Here is a 7,030-nt window from a genome sequence, read left to right on the forward strand (position 1 = left end):
TATGCTTCTATTTTTTTAAAATATGTTTAATATGTTGTCATTGATATAGTGTTAATTATCTTCTTTGTTTTTGCCATTTTAGGCCTTTTTTTAATGTTGTTTTCCTCTTTTATCTTTGTGTGTTATAATTTTTTTTGTATTGTCTCAATTTTATTGAATCTTCCTAAAGTGATGTTTACTTGTGTTAGGTTGGAATAAGGATTAGGTATCTCTTAAACTTCTTCGAATCGTATTTGTGAGATTACACTGTTTATATTGTCGTTTATTTTACTATGGTGAGAATTTTTCAGCTATTTGAATTAGGGTTCTTGCTAGCATATTATTTATAGCAGTACTAGGTAACACTATAATTTGATTTTTATTTGTAAATAAAATTTGTTAAGAGGGACATAACATTTTGTCCTTTTAGGTTTTGATTCAAGATCTATTTGCACACAAAATGAATTTTTTTCTTCTAACTTTGTGTTTCAAACTTTATTTGGTAGTTAATTTTTCATTCCAAACTTGAAATTGAGTTTTTGAAATTTGGAAAAAAATTGATTCTAATTTTTTTTCTTTCAAAATTCACACAAAAAGTAGGATTAGTACCATGAATTATAAAAATCTATGTTATGCATATCAAGTACTTATGAGTCCCCTTTTTTAAGATTCTAATTTTGTGATTTAGATGTAATGTGGAAGATGGTATAAGAGAGCTTCCTTTAGTCCACTCATAGGTAGACGAAGGATTTGAATTATCTCCCGACTCATTCATTCAAACGCAATAGGAAGTATGTAATCTTATACTATTGTGAATGTGTGAATGATGCGGGAGATAAATTCTCTCCTTTTTATCTGTGCTTGGACTGAAGGGAGCTCCCTTTTACCTTCTTTCTTCGGTTTCTTTTAGTCGAATTGGTTTCTTATGAATTAGTTGTTTGGGGCAATTCTTGCACGTATCTCAACTATTTAACGAGTACCTACTATGTTTCAAACCCTTCTTTTTTTATGTTTGTGATATAGTTTGGTGGTTATATATCCTAGGAAAGATTTGGGGGGAAAATTCAAGAAAAGCAATTTCTTTGGAATTTTTGAGTGGTTTCACCTTTTGTGCCCTAAAATTTCAAACTATTTTCTTTTTAGCAATTCTTTGAAGCCCAAATTTGACGTAAATGGTTAATTTTGTTGGAAAATTTGCTTGGCATAGTCTCCTTACTAGTAGTGTCTTTGTTATTTATTGTATATTTGTTATGTGTTATTGTGTTGAGGGGTCTGTTAGAAATCAACACTTCTTTATTTCACTAGGGTATGGATAATGTATTCCATACATTTTATCTTTTTCAAAACTTTATTGTAAAATTAAACCAAGTATATAGTTTGATTTGTGTTATCTACACTTAAATATGTGTAGATGTGTTCTAATTTTCAAATTTCTTTGTGTTTACTCATTTGGTTGCTATTGTTGAGAAGAAAATTGAGAGATATGATCAAACATCACATGTATTTTCACAGAGGCTAATCAAATATTTAAACTTGTTTGGTTCAATAATTATATTTTTGACATTAATTTCATTATTTTCATGAAGTTGTTTGATCTTATATATGATGTACCACATTTTCCCTCTAATTATTCATTGTATGAGAAATTCTTGTCTTCTCTTCATGTTTTACTCATGCGGAAGTTTGTTTTGATTAGAAGCATATTCAGAATTTAAAGTCTGTTAATATTGTAATGAAAGCAATTTTGTTAAGCTATATGTGTTTTTTTGTGTAAGTGGCTGAAATGGAAGAAAAAGAGTGTTAATTGAAATTTGTATAGTCTTAATTTAAGTATTTTATTTTTATTAAATTGAGGCATATGCAATAATTCAATTGATTATATGGTAGATTTTCTCTTAATGTGTATTTACATTAATCATCTTTGGAAAAATGTTGATTAGCTAACTAGGGTTTAGGGTTTATCAAGTTGTAGTATTGCTATCGGAATTCATAATTTGTTTGTTCATTTTTACATATTTACTATTATTATTTTTAATATATACATCAAGATCAATTATAGTTATCTATTTTTTTATTAATTAATTACTTATTTTTCAAATTTATCAAGATTTTTCATAAATTAATATGAATATTATGATAAATATATATGATTTTGACAAGTGAAAGAGAATTTTTTTTTTCTATTGTTAAATTTCTAAAAATTATTTGAAAAAGTAATATATTTTGTATACAGCTGTTTATCGATTAATTAATTCAAGTTTGTTGATATTCGTGAAGCTTTGTTCACTGAATATAAACTGTGTAAGTGGTTTTTTTATTATTAAAATTATATTAATAGTTAATTTATGTGTGCCACCCATGCTTTTTTTTAATTAAATAAATTAAACATAATCATCAGTATCAGTGTTTTATTAATCTGCCGCCTATCTAAACCAATTAGATTTCCTTTTTTTCCTTCAACCTCGAATTGTGTTCACTATTGTCTCCTTTTCCCTTTTTAAACCCTACACTATGTTTTCTTCGGAAAAATCTTTTTGGTCGGAAAATTTAATCAGAATGAATTTTTTTTATTTTTTTAAAAAATATTTTTATTTTTAATATCTTTTACTAAAAATTGAAAAAAGATTGATTTTTGTTTCCATTTTTAAAAAAATTAGGTTAAAAAAAATCTGATTGAATTTTTTGATCATTTAGCACTTTTTTAGATAGTTTATTATATTTTATTATATTGTATCATTTTAATACATGTATAACGTTTAGATTCTATTTTTTTTTTATCGCTACTATTAATATGATGTATCGAAAAATTTATAAGATACGAGTTGGGGATGTTTAATATCGATTATTACAATATTTTTGGAGAGTCAATAAGCTAATTCATGTAGATATATATTTTACAGGTTGTTCACCTATTAGAATTATTATGAAATAATAAGTAAAATTTAAATGAGAAGAAAACTTAAAAAATAACGATAAGATAATACTAAATCGATTATTAGGTAATAGAGAAGAGAAAGCGATCATACCAAGTTTGATTTTTGCGCAAAATAAGATTTTTCATTGTAGTGGGACGATAAATTTAAAAATAGGCTGAAATAAAGTTTAGATAAGAATTAATTTAAATATTATATTTAAATTAACAAAATAATACAGTATAATATATACCAATAATCCTTTTTTAAACCCTATGTGTTTGGATGGTTGATATATTTTTATAATGTATCGTATTATCTTACTATATTGTGTAGCTTTAATAAATATATCATTTGAATAGATTATCGATTGTTTTAATATAACACATTTTGAAGAATAAACGTAAAAAAATATCAAATATAAGGTAAAACTATTATAAAAAAGTAAAGTAATATATACAATAAGATTATTAAATAATACTATGAGAATAAAAGAGAAGATAACGAGATCATACCAAATTAATAAAACTTTCATGATTATGTGACGATAAAATTTTTTAATATCTCGATAATAAAATTTAAATAGAAATAGAAATGAACATTATATTTAATAATACAATATTAAATATAACAACTATCCAAACATTGCTTCACTTCTTTTTTGGCGCATGTTTCGAAATTCGACTTTCCATCGAAAGTTTATTAAAAATATTTTTTTCTCCGAAAATAAGGTTAAATTACATTTTATTTTAACAAAACATAAAGGAAAAAGTCCATATAGGGTAAATTCAAGATTAAATTTAATTGATCTTTAGCCAATTTATTCTTAAATTAAATTGAATAAAAAAATTCTAAAATTTGTACTTGTGCTTGTGTGTAAAGTACCTGCATGTAGATTCTGATTAATGGTTTAATTTAAATAAAAACTAATAAAGAAAACAGTTTCATTGTGTAATTCAAGAATTGGAAGTACAATTTTTGGTTATAATTTCGAGTAATTTGTATTATTTTAAGAACAAAAGCTTTAACCTAGTGCATTGATTTACTAATTCCCTGTTTTATTTTCTTGCTTTTGAGAAAAAGGTTTTTATTGTGCCAAATTGTGTTTCTTGTTTTTTTTTGTAATTAATTTTTTTTTAGTGTTGACGACATAATACGTGTCATTGACCTTTCTATGTTTGACACGTTTATAATTTGAATTTAATATCTTAGTAAAGTTTAATTTAAGCTAATAAGATGTTAGTCACGTGCTTGTAATATGTACTATCTTACATTTGAAAACTTTGTTGTGGGAAGGTAAAAAGATTATTTTGAATAATAATTTTTTAAATGATTAAAAGCATTAAGTAATAAATCAAAGGAAATAAATATATTTTTAGATATTGATTGTAATTTATAACTATTTGACAAAATGGGTAACTTTCTAGTGTCAAGTGGTTGAAAAATGGTATCCTCAAGAGAACCGAGAATTAATTGTAATTTGATTACAATTTTCTAGCTCAAATATGGGTATATACGAGTTTTTGGTGAAAATCATTCTTAAATTATATCTCTATTTTAAAGTATTACTTTTAACTGAAAATTGTAACGATCCTTTTGGTCGTTTTGAGAGTTAAAGCCTTGTGTTTTATAAAATATCTTTCGTTAGATTCTAAATGGGTATTTTAAACTATTTCATAATAATAACTATGAAATTAATGGGGCAGTTTTACTAATTTATTTAGTTAGTGGTTAGGAAAATAATATTAAAATAAATAATGGGTCACTTTTATCAAATTGTATAGTTGATTATATGATAATTAGGGTAGAAGTTTGTCTTTAAAAAAAGGGAAAAGGGTCAAATATGCCCCTAAACTATTTGAAAAGGTTTAGATATACCCTCCGTTTAAAGTTTGGTCCATTTATACCCTCGCCGTCCAACTTTTGGTCTACATATGCCCTTTTGGACGTTAGTTGGCCAACTCGGAATATCCAACTCATTTTACTTTTATTTAAATGCCAAATGGATATTTCACGTCATTTTTATGTATCATCCCTTGACATTTATATTCAAGGGAAAAGGGTCAAATATGCCCCTAAACTATTCGAAAGGTCTAGATATACCCCCGTTTATAGTTTGGTCCATTTATACCCTCACGTCCAACTTTTGGTCTACATATGCCCTTATGGGTGTTAGTTGGTCAACTTAAAATATCCAACTCAATTTACTTTTCTTTAAATGCCAAATGGGATTTCACATCATTTATATATATTATTACTTGACATTTATATTAAAAGAGAAAGGGGTCACTTATGCCCTAACTATCCGACCCAATTGAATTATGTTAATGGACTCAATTTAATGAACCTATTTCCCAAATGAGTATGGTATGGAGGCTTGAGTCATCATGGGTGTACTTGGCGTTATTATCAATGATCATTGTATTTGTTGCTGCTACCTGTTGAGTATTGTAGTTGATTTTATGATATTATCTGATATATATTGCTTTCTATTTTGAGTTGGCCGATGATATCTACTCAGTACTTGTGCTTGTACTGACCCCTACTTGTATGTTTCTTTCTTTTATATTTGTGGAGTGCAGCAAACGTACCGTCGTCTTCAACTCAATCGCAACTCTAGCCAGTCTTCACCACGTCAGATTTCAGGGTGAGCTATTGTTCCTAGCTCGGACTGGATTCTCTCTCATTCATGTCTTGATGTCCTTGAAGTTCGGACATGGACTATCTCTTGTATTTGTTTTAGCTCCCTAGACATTCTTAGATTTAGTAATTTGAGGATAGATGTTCTTGTGATGATGACTTCAAGATTTTGGGAATGATAAGTATGGAGTTTTAGAAGTTATTTAATCGATTTTCGTTAAGGAGTTTTAAGTCTTCCGCATTATATTCTGTTTATTATGGTTGAAATATTGGGGTTTAGATTGGTTGGTTCGCTCACATAGTAGGATAAGTGTGGGTGCCACTTGCGGCTCGTTTTGGGTCGTGACAAAAACATTCTTCAAGTATTGTAAAGCGAATAATTTTCATCCTTTTATTTTAATTTATTAGAAAACATTTTATATTAAAAATATTATTAGTTGAAATATGTTTATTTTCAATTGAATATGATAGAAGTGACGTTTGTTGGAAATTTCCGCTTCTAATAATGTAGAAAGAAACTCAAATGCGAGACATAATCTATATTTTGATCACTTCAATATCAGATTGATCCAAAAATTTTATTGATCTAAATACAATTTGACTATGAAAAAGATAAAGATAATTAATCTCCAACTTCTTTGCGTTACTAAATAAGAAAAATAACACCTTCCAAACGTTTTTTCATTTTCGTAAGCAATAATGTCTATGATTTAAAATATTTTTTTCGGGAACTTCATATATAGCAAGTAATTAAATTATGCAGGAAAACATTTATTTATTGTCACGTGACTGCTCATGTTTTTGTAGGATCACTAAATTTTTCAACGAAATTTAATATAAGGATGAAAATTGCTCACTTTTAAATACTTAAAGGATGTTTTCTGCTAAGACTACTTGAAGGATGTAGTTTAAATTTGACGTATAGTTGAAGGATATTTTTGGCCGACTAGCATTTGGTCATACAATTTTAATTTTTTTTAAAAAAAATTGAAGTTTATCATGCATTTGTTCATTGATTTTGAGAGAAATATTTGATTTTTCTTTTAAAAAAATATAAGAGTTATATTCATAATTTATACAAATTATTTAAAATACTGCATAAATTTGTATTAGCATTCTATAATAAAAATATTTCACAAAAAGTTATAATAATGAACATGATTAATATTATTTTTTAAAAAAAAGAAGAAAACAAAAGGAAAATACAATAGATAGTAAGCTTCGATAAAAAATGTATATAACATATAAATGTATATATCCATATTGTTTTTGTACAACAAACTATGAATAAAGTTTAGTCAAAAACCACGAAGAAGATTTTCTTTCGAAGACAACACTATTTTATTTTGGATCAGTTCCTTCCTTAATAGAAAATTTTAGATCCACCATAAATTAATTAGTCACCATACGATGAAACTAATTAGTCACAATATGATGAAATTAATTAGTCACGATATGATGAAAGTTGTAAGCTATTTGTTCCGAAAAGAAGTTGAAAA

At 26.4% G+C, this 7,030-nt stretch overlaps 1 non-coding gene across 1 annotated transcript; it reads left to right on the plus strand.

Annotated features, from left to right (window-relative positions):
- Positions 1-632: 632 nt before the first annotated feature.
- On the plus strand, positions 633-924 carry MIR319b (microRNA MIR319b). The gene has a single exon (NR_130077.1). It is a non-coding gene; the product is annotated as a microRNA MIR319b (primary transcript).
- Positions 925-7,030: the final 6,106 nt, after the last annotated feature.

The sequence above is a fragment of the Solanum lycopersicum genome, chromosome 6 (genome assembly GCF_036512215.1).
Source record: "Solanum lycopersicum chromosome 6, SLM_r2.1".
Lineage (NCBI taxonomy): Eukaryota > Viridiplantae > Streptophyta > Magnoliopsida > Solanales > Solanaceae > Solanum > Solanum lycopersicum.